At 34.4% G+C, this 15,408-nt stretch overlaps 1 pseudogene; it reads right to left on the bottom strand.

The window, feature by feature from the left end:
* Window positions 1-8,101: 8,101 nt before the first annotated feature.
* LOC125829310 (uncharacterized) lies at window positions 8,102-10,065 on the bottom strand (annotated as a pseudogene).
* Between the last annotated feature and the right edge of the window lie 5,343 nt (window positions 10,066-15,408).

Raw genomic sequence — 15,408 nt, 5'->3', positions numbered from 1 at the left:
TTTTGGACGGATTAAAAAATAAAATGTGTCATGTTGCTCTCAAATACACACACAAGTGTACATGGTCACCAACTAATATAGTGACTCAAGACTCGAATTTACTAAACTAAACTAATGTCAATTAATTATTACACCAATAAACTTTAAAGTTATTATTTTGGACTAACTAAAAACAAATAATGAATAGTTAATCAAACAAAGAGCATATTTTTATATGATCAATAATATGAATGTTCAGTGGCGGACTCAGGATTTTTGCTCAGGGGGTTCAAAGTATAAAGGAGAAGTTCAGGTGGTAATGTAAGTGCGCGGTGAGCGTAGTAGTCCCTCGGCATCCTCTTTGTACAAGAACCATAGATATTTCATTGGTTCATAAAAGTAAAGACTAAACTAATCAAAGGTATTGATAACAAAGATACATTCATAAGAATTTTAGTAAATCGATTGTATTACATAAGTTAACTCCTAAAACAAGTGAAAATTAAATAATGAAAAAGGGAGCAAGACGGGGAAGAAAGATATTTACCTTATCATGTTAAATTTAACTTACTTTATCACACCGTATTAATCATTTCTTTCTACTTTTATCATGCTCCATCGAGCATTCTTAATATTTCTTGTGCTTTTTATTACTTTAATTTTTACTTTTTAAAAATAAATTAGCATCCATTCAATCACTTATTACTATGAAAATCGTCAAGATTCTCAAAAAGTGTGTAAGAATAGAGTTACTAAAATTATAATGCATATTCAGAAGATAATAAATAATATCAATTTTTTTAGTTCATATAGTTCAATTTACTAGGTTAGTCATAATTTGTAAAAAAGATAAATAACGAATAAATCAAATACAAGTAACATCTCGCAACTAGAGAGAACTAGAGGGAAGTTTAAAATCTGAAAATAGTTATTTTTGGAAAGTATAAGGAAATCTGGAAAATTGCAAGTAAGTTAAAATTTAGTTTTTGGTCAACTTCAATCGGCTATAACTCCTAGATCAAGATGAGTTAGGTGTAGTTCCAGATATGTTTAGAAAGCTCTTGGAACGATCTTTCCAACGCAGCCAAGTTTGCGCGATTCCGAGTTCGTATGAGTGAGTTATTTCCTTTGGAAGTTGAGATGTTGGATTAAGGAAATGTCCAATTTGGAATTTTAAGGGGTATTTTAGTCTTTTCATTGCCCTATTATTTTAATCCGTTTTTAGGAGTTTAATATGGGTCAAATTAGATTTTAGTCAGTTTTAGAATTTGGGATTTCATGCTAGGGCTAAGGAGAAAGGAGAGGAGAAAAGAAGAAGGAGAAAATGGCAAATTCATCAAGATCGATCAAGGAAGTTGGTGTTTTGCCAAGGATTTGCTTCTATCAGGTATATGAGGCTCTCATAACGTTGGGATCGTTCTCCCACGTGCCAAGCATATTTATTTCAGTTTGGATTCGTCCTAAAAGCATATGAATATTAATGATCTTGATACCTATTTTTGAATTCATATATTGTTCTTGAATTTGACTGAGTTGGGAAGTTTCTGAGTTCATTACGTCGCATTATAGGGTCGTTTCGAGTTAGGTTCTTAGGTACATTTACTGGGTATCTATATCTAAAAGTAATCTGGAAAAAAGAACCAAGTTTGGGTGATTTGAGGTTAGAAAACGAAGAAGAAATTTTGTCGGACGAAATAAAAGGGTGGCCGCGCGTCGCGTGCCTAGTGCCCAGATTTGAACATTTCAGCTTTGCGTCGCGGAGCTGAGATGAGGTGGTCTACCTCAAAAGACGTTTTCGGAATCAAAATTTAATTATGCCTCCGCGTCGCGAACCCACCTTCAAATCTTGAGTTTCGGTCTTTTCTCATGTTTAGCTATCTAAAATCATTCTGAAATTGATACCTGTCTAAATTTTTTGAAATGTGCTAGATCTATATGCTGAATGTGTTGGATCTTCATATGACAAGATAAGGAACCGGTATGATAGCATGAATTAAGCTAAAACTTGAACTGGGTAATTCAATAATCCAATAATGAAACAATGTGCCAAGTGTGTGTGAGAAGAGTTTGAATGTTCATATAATGTGTGCCAATCTAGAACTTGCCCCGTTGGTCCTGCTAAGATAATCTAGGCTAGAAGTTGGAAAATGATCATAGGCCCTTGTTTAAATAAGTCCACTCAAGCCTAAAATGATTCAACCAAAAGAAATAAATATTCCCTTTGATCCAACTGTTTGAGCCTAATGTAGACCACTTCTTTTAATACACCTAATCCACCTTCCCTAAAACAATTGTCTTGGCCCCGGCCCCTCTTTGGACATGTGCACCTTGACTTAGGTGAAAAGCCTAAGTTGAGGGTGGCTAATTCAAAATGTTATCTTAATCTTGACCCTGGTCCGACATCGGATATTTTGCACCTCAACTCATGCAAAATACATAAGTTGAGGGTGTCTATGAAAAAGGAAACCAAAAGAAAAAGGGTACGAAAAGAGTTTTGTGTAGAAGAAAGAAAAAGAAAAGAAAAGAAAAGAAAGAAAAAGATATGGTTGAAGTCAAAAGAAACAAAAAGAGCAATGAAAAAGATGATGAAGAAAACAAAGAAAAAGAGGAATGTGAAAAATAAGAGCGATAAATGCAATATCACATCTGTGTTGAAAAGAGTCAAGGTAAATAGCAGAAAATAAAAAGATGTCAAGAATTGGTTGAGAAAAGAGGTAAAAGTCAATGTAATGTCAAGGAGGGCAGAAAGTCACTAAAAAGTACCCAAATATACCCTACCTGACCCTGAGCCTACGTTACAAGCTAAGAAATTCCTATAGTGATCCTATCGACTAGTTTGGAGAGTCTAAGTAGTGAAAATAAGGGCAAGCCTATGGTATTGAGCACTACCTGTACTTGAAGTCACTTTTGAGCGTGAGTGTTGAATGAATCCTAAAACTTGAAATTCATATCTATTGTGTGTGAAAAAGGATTTCTTTTGAACTGAGGGCACTAGTTACATTGTTGGAGAATTGATACTTTGGTGATTGTGAAAAGTGTATGTTGTGATGTCTATTGGTCGATCTATGTCATGTTTTGATCCGTATGAGTTAGCTTGTTGAGTCTAGATAAAAAGATTTGCACAAATGTGATGAAATTGATTGAGAAAGCCATGTGATTGTTTGAGTTTGTATGTCTGCTTCTACATAAGTGTCGTTTAGAGTTTAGTGTGCCGCTTGAGGACAAACAACAAGTTTAAGTTGAGGGTGTTGATATACTGTGAGTTTACGGTATTTTTAAGGCGTTTCACTTAGAGTTTGTGTGTGTCTTGGGCTATTTTGTATTAGAAATAATGTTTTGTGTATAATGTTTGCAAAAAATAGGTTTGAATGCGGTTGATGGAGATGCGAGCTAAGGTGCTGAATGAGTCACCAACAGGGCAACCCATAGACCGTAGGCCCAATGATAGGCCGTGGGTGGGAAGTCATAGGTCTTGGTCTGAGAGTTGAGTTTTAGAATTCAAACTTCATCGTAGCCCAACCCACGGACCGTAGGTGATGCATCGTAGGTGAAAAATCAGGGAAGTCTGACCAAGTGTGGATCCACGGGAGCAGATGACGGATCGTAGGTCGACCCACGGCCCATCTTGCACAACCATCAATGAGATCAGAGAAGTTGAGGTTCCAGTACCTGATAAAGTTTCTAAGTGTTAAACCATGAAAAGTGACCTATGGACCGTAGGTCGACCCACGGTTCGTGGGTCGTGCCATTGACAAAAGTCGCGTTCCAACAGTTCATTTCTTTATTTTGTTTCCTGTTTTATTTAGGATTTGTTTTTTATAAATAGGAGTTGTAATCCTCGTTTTTGGGAGTTAGACATTATTGCATACTTCTAAGTTTTGTTCTTTGGGAATTAATTTGCAAACTCTTAACAATTAACTTTTTGGTTTTTGTTTGATACAATTTTCTCTTTGAAATTCAATTGAGGATTTCGGGTTTCATCAATTCTTCTTGTAAGTTCATGAATTCTTTTTACCCAATTATGAATTGTGATCTCTCAAGCATAAGTAGCTAAATCCACAACTAGGGTTGTGGGAACCATGAGCAATTAAAGTATGAAAGTAATTAAGTAATTCTTGAATAGTGTTTATGCATGTATTATTAATCCTTTCATTTAGAAGTCTTTTTAACGGTTGTAAACTTCAGAACTCGCCTCGTTCCTACTTGCTGGACCAAGGAGGTAATGAATGAGAAAAGGATTAAACAACAGAGATTTGGTGGATGCTATCTAATAGTCTAGTGTCAATTGGAGTGAGGTCGAATACTAAGCCATACATTGATATGATGAATAATTTGAGGTAAAGGTAAGGGTTAGTAAAACATACACCCATTGCCAGACCAAGGTGCGTGGTAAAATTCCCTACTTGGAGGACCAATCACTTATGGATACCTAACTTACCAACTTTGCATGTAAAACACTAGGAAATGATTACTATTATTAGGATTATTGTGTCACGAGCTTGTGGGGAACACATATACCCTAGTTTTTCTCTCATATTGATAACTCAAAGTTTAAATTTTGTTTACTTGTTACTTAATTAACAATATGTTATTTTAGATACAAAACCTCATGTTTACTTTTCTTGGAAATAGTTTGACTAAACGGAAATAATAGTGAGTTAAGTTTAAGTCTGAACCATATTTCTCGTGGGATCGACTCTAACCTACAAGTTGGGTTCTTTATTTGACAACGATCACTTATACTTCTTTAGGGAGGTGTAATTTGAGTGTATCACCTTAACATTTTGTCCTATCGGGACATCAACTCGAACTTGAGCATTAGCAGCTAGGATATATGATTTAGTAACCCGTGGAAGGTTAGTAAATGCATCCGGTAGTTGATTTGCAATATTCTTCAAATAAATCATCTTTTGAACTTCTTGCTCACATTGATTTGTTCGAGGATCTAAATGAGACAGTGAAAGTGAATTCCAATCTATCTCATTTTCCAACTGTTTTTGTTCTCCCCCTAATGTTGGGTATACTGATTCATCAAAATGACAATCAACAAACCTTGCCGTAAATAAATCTCCAGTTTTAGGTTCCAAATATTTATAATAGAACGAGATTCATACCTAACATATATCCCCATCTTTCTTTGGGGACCTATCTTTGTGCGTTGTGGTGGAGCAATTGGAACATATACCGCACAACCAAAGATTCTAAGATGAGAAATTTTTGGATCCTGACCAAAAACCATTTGTAATGGGGAGATATTATGATAACTGGTTGGCCTTATGCGCACAAGTGTTGTTGCATGCAAAATAGCACGCCCCCATACTGAAACATGCAACTTTGTCCTCATCAACAATGATTTAGATATCAATTGAAGACGTTTAATCAATGACTCTGCTAAATCGAGTATGAACATGTGCAACGAGATGTTCAACTATTATTCCAGTGGACAAACAATAATCATTAAATGCCTGAGATGTAAACTCACCAGCATTATCAAGATGAATTGTTTATTATATAATTTGGAAATTGTGTTTTTAACCTTATTATTTGAGCCAACAACCTTGCAAAAGCCATATTGTGAGTTGACAATAAGCACACATGTGACCATCTTGTAGATGCATCTATTAAGACCATATAATATTTAAAAGGTTCACTTACAGGGTGAATAGGTCCACATATATCACCCTGTATCCGTTCTAGAAATGTAGGGGATTCCATCCGAACCTTAGCCACTGATGGTTTGATAACCAACTTTCCTTGAGAACAAGCATCACAAGAGAATTTCTTTGATTGAAGAACATTTTGGTTCTTCAAAGTATGCCCATGTGAATTCTCAATTATTTTGCGCATCATATTATAACCGAGATGGCACAACCGATCATGCCAAATGATAAAATCATTAGAACCAGTAAACCTTTTGTTTACCACGGCATGTGATTCAACCATACCAATATTTGTATGGTACAACCCAGAAGAAAGTGCAGGCAATTTTTCATGCACAGTTTTCTTCTCCGCATTTATAGTAGTAATATCAAGGTATTCCACATTTCCTTCATGTGCAGTCTCAACATGATAGCCATTTTGGAGAATAGCCTTGAAACTTAACAAAATTCTTTGAGACTTATTACAATACAATGCATTATTGATTACCAATAATGTTCCTCCAGGTAGTAATAAGGTCTATCTTCCAGAGCCCTCAATCAATTTTGTGCTACCAGATATTGTATTAACATGTCATTTTCATAATCAAATGATAGAAATATTTCTTTTCTCTTAGTATTGTATGAGTTGTGGCACTGTCCAGAAGACACATATCTCCATTACTCATCTTGGATCCAATTGAGGACTGGAAAATTTTATTTATCTTCATAAAATTAAGGGAAAAGGGCTTGATTTACCCCTGAACTTTATGATTTGGAGCTAATATACCCTCCATTTAAAAATGGCCCATATATGTCCCTGCCGTTATAGAAATAGCCCATATATGCCCTTTTACTTAACATACCAATATTTAATAAATTAAAAATTCATTTTTTTTAATGCTTTAATTTGAGAAAATGCCACGTGGCTCTTAAAATACCCCACCCAATAACTTTTTACCAACCCGACCCAATTGAAAATAAGAAAACCCCACCCACTTAAATAAACCTAACCCATTTCATTCTATGGTCTCCACTCTCTACGCTCAACAAGGAAAAAAATCAAAAACTTTGTTAGGTTTCAGTTAGCTCTAAATTGACGTCAATCAGTTTCAATATCATTCAAAATCTTACGTAAGTTTCAATTACTTTCTTCCCTTTTCTTTTAAGGATCTTTGGTGTTAGAATTATAGGGTAAAATGTGAGAAGAGTGTTACTAATTTTGTTTTTGATATTCTTTGCTTGAAGTGATATTCTTATGTGTTTTATTTTGTCCATTAATGATGCAGGAAATGGACATATTTGAATTGGTTAAATTGTTTCTGCATATAGGTGTAGACGTTGATTTGCGAAGTGATGTTGATGTTGGAACACCATTTATATGCGTTGTAGACCGTTGCTAGAACACCATGCTAATTTTGATGCTCAAATAGGAGATGATAATATGTGTCCTCTGCTCGCAGTTGCGGCAGCCAATTCTTTTCGTTGTGTGGTAAAGGCAGGGGATACTACCAATGTTAAGGTTGGTGAAGGAGTATGGTGTGGTGAAATAACTCCTTTGCTCGTTGCTGCTCGTAAAGGTTATGCAGAAATTATTTAATGCTTACTACAAGCTGGAGCTGATCTTACTGTCGTTGATTAGGATAATTACATGCTAATACATATTGCAGTTACAAGTGACAATCGAGAGTCTGCTGAAGTTTTATTGGCCATCACACCACAGATTCAGAGTGTTCGTGAACGGACTGTGGACGGAGTCATTGCGTTTGTGAAATCTTAAAATTCGAGAGATGTAGTTATTTTACATTCAGTTGCTTAGTTGGGTTCTTTTCTTCACTCACTGAGGCAAAAAACTTTGTAAATTTTGGAAATATAGTAGTACTTTGTAGGATCATATCTTTTATGGGAATTTAAATGCTAGATTCCAAGGCTATATTATGCGACTAAAATTTTTCATCTCACTTTCAGTTTTGTGACTTATGTGTAATTAACTTTTGGTTCATTGTATTGATTTATGACTACTTTTGATTCACCTTATTTGGTCTTGTGTAGTGATTTTGTCAACTTATGTATTATTTAGTAATGAAAGAGAATCAAAAGCTCAAGGTAAAATGATAGAGAATCATCAATGACTTATTGACATTCCACGTTTTATCATTTGTGAGCTATCTACTAGTTCAAAGAAGTTCGTGAACAATGCTAATTTTAGTCATAATTTAAACAACGCTACCAATCAAATCACATAAATTTACTCTCTCGCACAAAATACAATCAACAATAATTACACTAGATGCAATAGAATATAATTCTCAATTTTCATAAAATTATCTTAACACATGTTACCAGCAAAAGAAGATTAACCTTCTGGTGGTTAAACCAACCACGAATATCTACTATATGGTTAGCGACAAAAGAAATTGTTTGGATTTACATCATATAATACTATCCAAAATAACCACCTAATGTCAAAAAATTATCAACCACTTCTAAACTAGATCACCATCAGTATCCACGGGCAATTTGCCCTTCATTGCCATTTGCTTCACTCTTTTCTTCTTTACTTCAGCTTGTAATTGACCAGTCGTGACTGCTTTCTTGCCCTTCCAAGTAGTCTTTTTTGGTGAATATGGTAGATCCAAAGGGGTCGAGATTCCTCTCACATCCCCTTTAAAAACAATCTTCCTGCTTCCTATTCCTTCAAATATTCGAGACCTCTTTTCCATCCTTGTTTCTATCTCAGAAATTACCATTGGTCGCAATGCTGGATCTTCTTCATTCCCGATCTCAGGACCATAGGCAGTCGACTGTTGTGTCTGAAATTGTTGGGGTGAAGCTTCACGTCTCATACTCTGCAGTGGCACTAAATGTAGAGTTTTTTCCTGCTCGACTCCTCGACTTTTGACTGCTTGCTTTCTTATTTCTTTCATGTGAACTTTCACCATCTTCATGGTCCTTCAACCCAAAAAAATTGTTGTGATTAACAAAAACGAACACCTTTTAACTAAAAGAAAAAATTAAGAGAGATTACCTTATAACATCCCTTAGCATTGTAATTGAAATCACCACACTTGTTGCATCTCATTATAGTTCCTTTTCTGAACTGCTTCCATGCCCCCTTTCTCAAACTTGCCTCATCAGTTTCTCTATTTTTTTTCATCTTAGGTCTGCCAAGAAGTTTTACCATTTCTGGAGGTTCCATTGCTTGAGTAGGGTCGATTTTCCAGAATTGAGAACCCCTAACTGGTTGCAACTTGTTCTTGTATGTTAACAAATAAGCCTCTTTTCTGTACCAGTAATGAACCTCTTCCAATGGTTCAGTTTTTTATTGCAAAAGTGCCTTGATGGAATGGTGACATGGTATTCCACGCCAAGTCCCATAATCTACAAGTGCATTTCTTCAACTCCAAATTCATTGTATGTGTGTCCGTGTCTCCATCTTTCACTTCATAACCATAATCTCCATTGAACTCAATTGTACAATTGGTAGCCATTAATCGATAGTCATTGTACAATTTCATAGCCATTGGACTGATAGCATTTTGCCATTTTCTGCCCACTTTTTCATTTTTCACCAACATATTCATCACCTTCACTCTAATTTCCTCCAGCATTTTAATGATTGGTTTTTGTCTAGCTTCAAGTATCCAACTGTTAAAAGACTCGGTGAAGTTATTGTCTACCATTAGATTCTTACATTGAGTATCAAAATATGCCCTACACCATTTAATTACAGGAAAATGAAGAAGATCACTAGCTGAATCTTCATCCACCTTTCCTAACACCTTTAAAGTGTCTTTGAATTCTTCTTCATAGGTACTCCATGCACACCACCACATCAATTTTTTCTCTTCACCACTCCGCCATTTCTTGCACCAGTTAGATTCTATATGTCTCACACAGAACCTATGGTGTGCTTCTGGAAGAACATTAGCTACAACATCCAACAAGCCCTAAAAATCGACAAGAAAAAAATGACAGTAAGAAAAAAGATAAAGAAAAGGCAATCAGAAAAATATATATTTTAAAACTACCATTTGCATATCAGACATAAATGTCACAGTTTCACCATTTTTCAGCTCCAACGAAATCCTCAACAACTGAATAAACCATGTCCATGTTCTTGTGTTTTCCTTTTCCACCACCGCCCAAGCTATTTGGTAGAAATGATTCATTGAGTCTTGCCCAACAGCTACTAATAGTTGCCCCTTACATTTTCCTTTGAGAAATGTTCCATCTAAACCAATTATAGGCTCAAACTTTTTCATCCGTCCTTCAAAGCCTTGAAGCAAATATACATTCTCAAAAACCTTCTTATGCCTTGTTCAAGTGCATCTTTAGAGATATTAATTACCACATTAGATCCTGGATTTGATTGTCTAAGTTATTGACCATAAGATTCAAGCCTATTGTAGTCATCTTTGAAACTACCTTCCAACTTATTGAGAGCCATTGTTTTGGCTCTTTTTAGTTTGAATCTTGAGACATTCAACTTGAATTTTTTTTCAAGAATTCCTCTCATATCTTTGATAGGGTATTTTGGATTGTTTTGAACTTCATCCTTAAAATAAACAGCCAAGGTATGATAAATTGCCAATGGATTAAAGAAAGAATCACCACAAGTATGCTTAGGCTTCAATGTTTTAACCTTAAATGTTGCTGATTTTCCATCCTTAGATATGAGAAGAGTAAAGGGACAACCATCATAACACTCATACCTAATTCTTTTTTTATCACTTTTTTTTGTTTTCAATTTCTTTTTGTTAGCTATTAGCATAAAAGCTAACAACCTGCCTAGCTTCTTGAATAGTCTTAAAGGTCATACCCATTTCTAATTCCTTTAACTTTTCAAGTCCATCACTCACAACTCTCTCTTTTTCATGTTCATAAAGTTGAAGCACTTCAGCATTATATTCAACAATTTCATAGTTGTTGCCCATTTCATAAAGAGTATCATCCTCCACTCACTATAAACACAAACAGTAGCAACTTCAACATCCACCGAATATGATTCAGTATGATATATGATATTTGTGGCAGAAACTCTCAATTCATGAGCATCTACAACATAAAAATTTATTACCTTGAAATCTTTTGAAAATAAGTATTAAAGAGTTTTAATTCCATCATTATCTTCAATTACATAATAAGTACCAGATGGACCAGTGACCAACAATTGTTGAACTTCCCAAAATCCAAATTTGGAAGTAAAAGCTTCACACAAATCATCATAACAAACTAAACAAGTATTATAATACCAGGTGTGCTGAAATTTTATATTGTATCCCAACTTTGGGGAAATTACCCAATTGCCCCCATAGTTGAAAACAATATCCACTTCTTCAATCATCCTTCAAAATGACACCTGCAACAAGCAAATAACTTAGACATAGGGACTACCTTAGCATTTAACACCAACCAACTGAAAAATGAATTTTAAAATCTTAAAAAGACTAACTATTTGGGGACCAACAAAGATTCCATCTTTGCATACAAAGAGATAAACTCATGTATTAAAGTAAGAAAATAAACCTTCCATGGACAAAATGTCAAGGGAAAAAGCACATAGGTAAACTCAGTTACACTTTTCTCACATTTTACCCTGTATTTTTAACACCAAAGATTCTTAAAAGAAAAGGGAAGAAAGTAATCGAAACTTACCTAAGATTTTGAACTATATTGAGACTGATTGACGCTTGTTTAGAGCTCACTGAAACCCTAACAAGTTTTTGATTTTTTTCGTGTTGAGCGTGGAGAGTGGAGACCATTGAATGAAATGGGTTAGGTTTATTTAAGTGGGTGGGGTTTTCTTGTTTCCAATTGGGTCGGGTTGGTGAAAAGTTACTGGGTGGGGTATTTTAAGAGCCACGTGACATTTTCTCAAATTAAAGCATAAAAAAATGAATTTTTAATTTATTAAATATTGGTCTGTTAAGTAAAAGGGCATATATGAGCCATTTTTATAACTGCAGGGGCATATATGGGCCATTTTTTAAACAGAGGGTATATCAGCTCCAAATCATAAAGTTTAGGGGTAAATCAGGCCCTTTTCCCTAAAAATAAAAATACATAATAAGAAGTAAGAAACTTAACAAAAGAAAATTTAAGTACGTGAACTTTAACTAAGACATTAAAAACACATAACAACATTATTCATTTCCAGTTCAATTATCAATCTTCAATTGCAATCCCCAAAGAAGTCCTCAGCTTCTAGATGAGTAATATCATCGAGACCATCAAAAATATCATCTTTCAATGCTAAATCTGCCTTAACATTCTCATAATATTTTTGAGAAGACCTTGCCTTAGCATCATCTTTGAGAGTCAAATGTGACTCCACCCGAGTATTAGAAGAGAAGGCACCGTCTTTATTTCGTTTCCTTTTAAAGGAATTTTGATACAGCTTGACAAAATGCTCATGAGGTGCCCGATATTCATTTTTCCAATGACCTTTAAGGCCACAACGATGACAGTGATCACCCTTTCCTTTAGAAGGATTATTTTGAGAACCTATATTGTTTTCTCTTTTGTTATGACCACCACCTCGAAGATTATTATATTGTATTTTGCCTTTGCCACGCCCGCGCACATTATTATGGCCCCGATTATTTTGTCTTATTTCAAATTGGTCGTGTGCTTCTATCCCGTGTGCCTTCGATAATGGAGCACTTCCAGCAGGACGAACATTAAAAGGTCATTATGCTGCTCATCCATCAGAAGGCATGAGATTAATTCATAGTATTTTTTAAAACCATGGAAGTATTGTTGTTGTAATATCATATTGGAGGCATGGAAAGTAGTTAGTGTTTTTTCCAACATGTCGTCATTTTTTATAGTTTCCCCACATAATTTTAATGTCGAAGTGATTCTAAATACAGCAGACTTATACTCAATTATAGTTTTATAATCTTGAAATCGTAAATGCATCCACTCATAACGAGCTCTTGGCAATATTGTTGCCTTGAGGTGTTCATACCTCCATTTCAAACCTATCCACAATTCAAGTGGATCTTTTACTGTCAAGTATTCAACCTTCAGGCTTTCATCAAGATGATGACGAAGTAAAATCATAACCTTTGATTTATCTTGACTTGATGCCTTATTCCCTTCAATTATACTATCACTAAGACCCTTAGCGGTAAAGTGAATTTCAACATCAAGTACCCATGACAAATAATTCTTTCCAGAAATGTCAAGTGCCACAAAATCAAGTTTTGGCAAATTTGACATGATGAAAACTATCATAAAATAATTGAATTAATATCATGATGTTTATTTGTTTTTTATAAATGACAAATTAATACTTTAAATAATGAAGTATAGGATGAGTATAAAATATAGGATCCGGCTCCTCTCCATTTTCTTCGTCTCCATTTTCCCCAAGTTCTAGCCTTGATTAATGACATATGGTGTAGATTAGATTTAATGGCTAAGATTTAATTAATTAAAATATATCTCTAACCATGATTTAGATAATAAATATACTATTATATTAATTAAAAATAGTCCTATTATTTCTTTTTTGTTCTCCTTATTCCCTCCAAGTCCGATTGTTTCTCTCTTTTCTCCCCGTTCCCTCCAAAAATTTCTTTGCTGTCATTTTGCAATACTTAAAATTATGGATGCACAAGATATCTTGCATATTTTTAGAAGGAAAATCAATAGAAAGAACACAAGGAAGAAGAAAAAAAAAACAGAGAGCAAGAGAACAAGACGCATAACTTTTCTTTTGCTAGATTTAAACTAACTATCATCGTTAGGTTCTTTTTGATCTATTTTCATTTATGTAGAAATCAAATACTTATTATTTGTATGTTTTCCATTGTGGTAATTGATAGGTAGAAAAATTACCACTATGTGTTTGTGAAAATTCCCCAATGAACTTTTTGGGCTACGAAGACTTGACTTTGATATTCTTTTTTGTTGGAAATATTAAAATTTATATTTGACATCAATTACAGTTAAATGTGGATTGCCCGCTTTAGTTAGCTAGTAAATGAAATGAGATTTGAAAGTCTTATAAATCTGTCAAACACAAAGTGAGTTAATCGAATGTATCAGTTTGTCAAACACAATGGGACATATTTCTTCCTTTATTCTTTTTTCGTTGTAGATCCATGGAGACTGTGCCTCAGAATGAGAATATGAATATTTCTCATTCATTTGCCAATAAAATTAGGAATGAAATTTGATTCATATGATCATGGATTTGAATATTACAATGAATATGCTGCTAGAATTGGTTTTAGTGTTAGAAAGGAATATGCTAACAAAAGTAAAATTCATGGATACGTGACTTCAAGAAAAATTACATGTTTTAAAAAAGGTTACAGAGCACTAGACAAGCGAGATATGCTGGTCAAGAAACCTAGAAAGGAAATAAGGACGGGTTGTTTAGCTCATATGGTCATAAGTCGTCAACCAAATGGAAAGTTTTCTGTCATTTCATTTGAAGAGAAGCACAATCATCCACTTGTTCATCCATCTCTATCTCACTTGTTACCATCACAAAGAAATGTTAAACTTTCTCAAGCACATGAAATTGATTTATTGGATGATTCGGGAATATGTCCTAAATCTTCTTTTGAATATGTTGCTTGTCAAACGGGGAGGGGGGGCGAAGCTTCTTTAGGTTTTACAAAGAGAGACACAAAAATTATCTTCGAGATAAAAAAAAAGAAAGTCTACAGTATGGAGTGGCTCGTAGTTTGATAAATTATATCGACGAAAGAGTAATACAAGATCCTTATTTTCTATTTTCTTTACATTTAGATGTCGATGGTTTGATAACAAATATTTTCTGGGCTGATGCTAAAATGAGAAGGGATTTTTAGATTTATGGAGAAATTGTATCGTTTGACACAACATATAGAACAAATAATGACTATCATCCATTGGCATTGTTTGTTAGATTAAATAATCATAGGGAGATGGTTGTATTTGGTGCTGCCCTTTTATATGAAGAAACAACTGAAGCATTTGAATGGCTTTTTATGTATTTTTTAGAGCTATATCGGTAGGTAAGCCACAAACATTCATCACAGATTAGTCTCATTAGTGATGCCACAAACATATCACCATCTATGTATATGGCACTTGGGACAGAACGCATGTAAACATCTTAACCATATCTTTAAAGCTCATAAATTATTTTCAAGTGAGTTTAGCAAATTATTTTTTTGATTACGAGTATGAAGCAGATTTTCTTAATTCATGGGAAGAAATGCTTGAAAAATACGATCTTAAGGATAATAATTGGTTGAAAAACACCTTTGCTATAAGGGAAAAATGGTCCATGGCATATGGTAGAAATATATTTTCAGCTGGTATGCAAAGTACACAACTGAGTGAAAGTTTCAACGGTTCACTAAGGGGCTACTTGAAATCTGATTTAGATATTGTACAATTCTTTAAGCATTTTCAAAGAGCTATTGATGATAAGCGTGCTAATGAAAGCAAGTCAAATTTTGACATGACCCAGCGAATGTCTGTCTTAAAGGTTAAGATTCCTTTATTGATTCATGCAAGATATATATATATACTGCAACCATATTTAATTTGTTCGAGAAGCAATGGGAAAAGTCATTACTTGTTTCAATAAATGGCTTTCATGATGAAGGAGAATTTCATAAATACAATGTTAGCACACATGAAAGTGGCAGGGAACATGCAGTAGTTGTGAAGCAGTCAACAAAGGTACTTTCTTGTAGTTGCAAATTATTTGAATTTTCAGGTGTGTTGTGTGGTCATGCTCTAAAGATTTTGAACACTTTAAATGTCAAGGATAAGATTTTCG

The sequence above is a fragment of the Solanum verrucosum genome, unplaced genomic scaffold (genome assembly GCF_900185275.1).
Source record: "Solanum verrucosum unplaced genomic scaffold, falcon-dt-bn FXZP01000157.1, whole genome shotgun sequence".
Lineage (NCBI taxonomy): Eukaryota > Viridiplantae > Streptophyta > Magnoliopsida > Solanales > Solanaceae > Solanum > Solanum verrucosum.
Note: the sequence above shows the minus strand (reverse complement) of the source record. Positions and strands in the feature narration are given on the sequence as shown.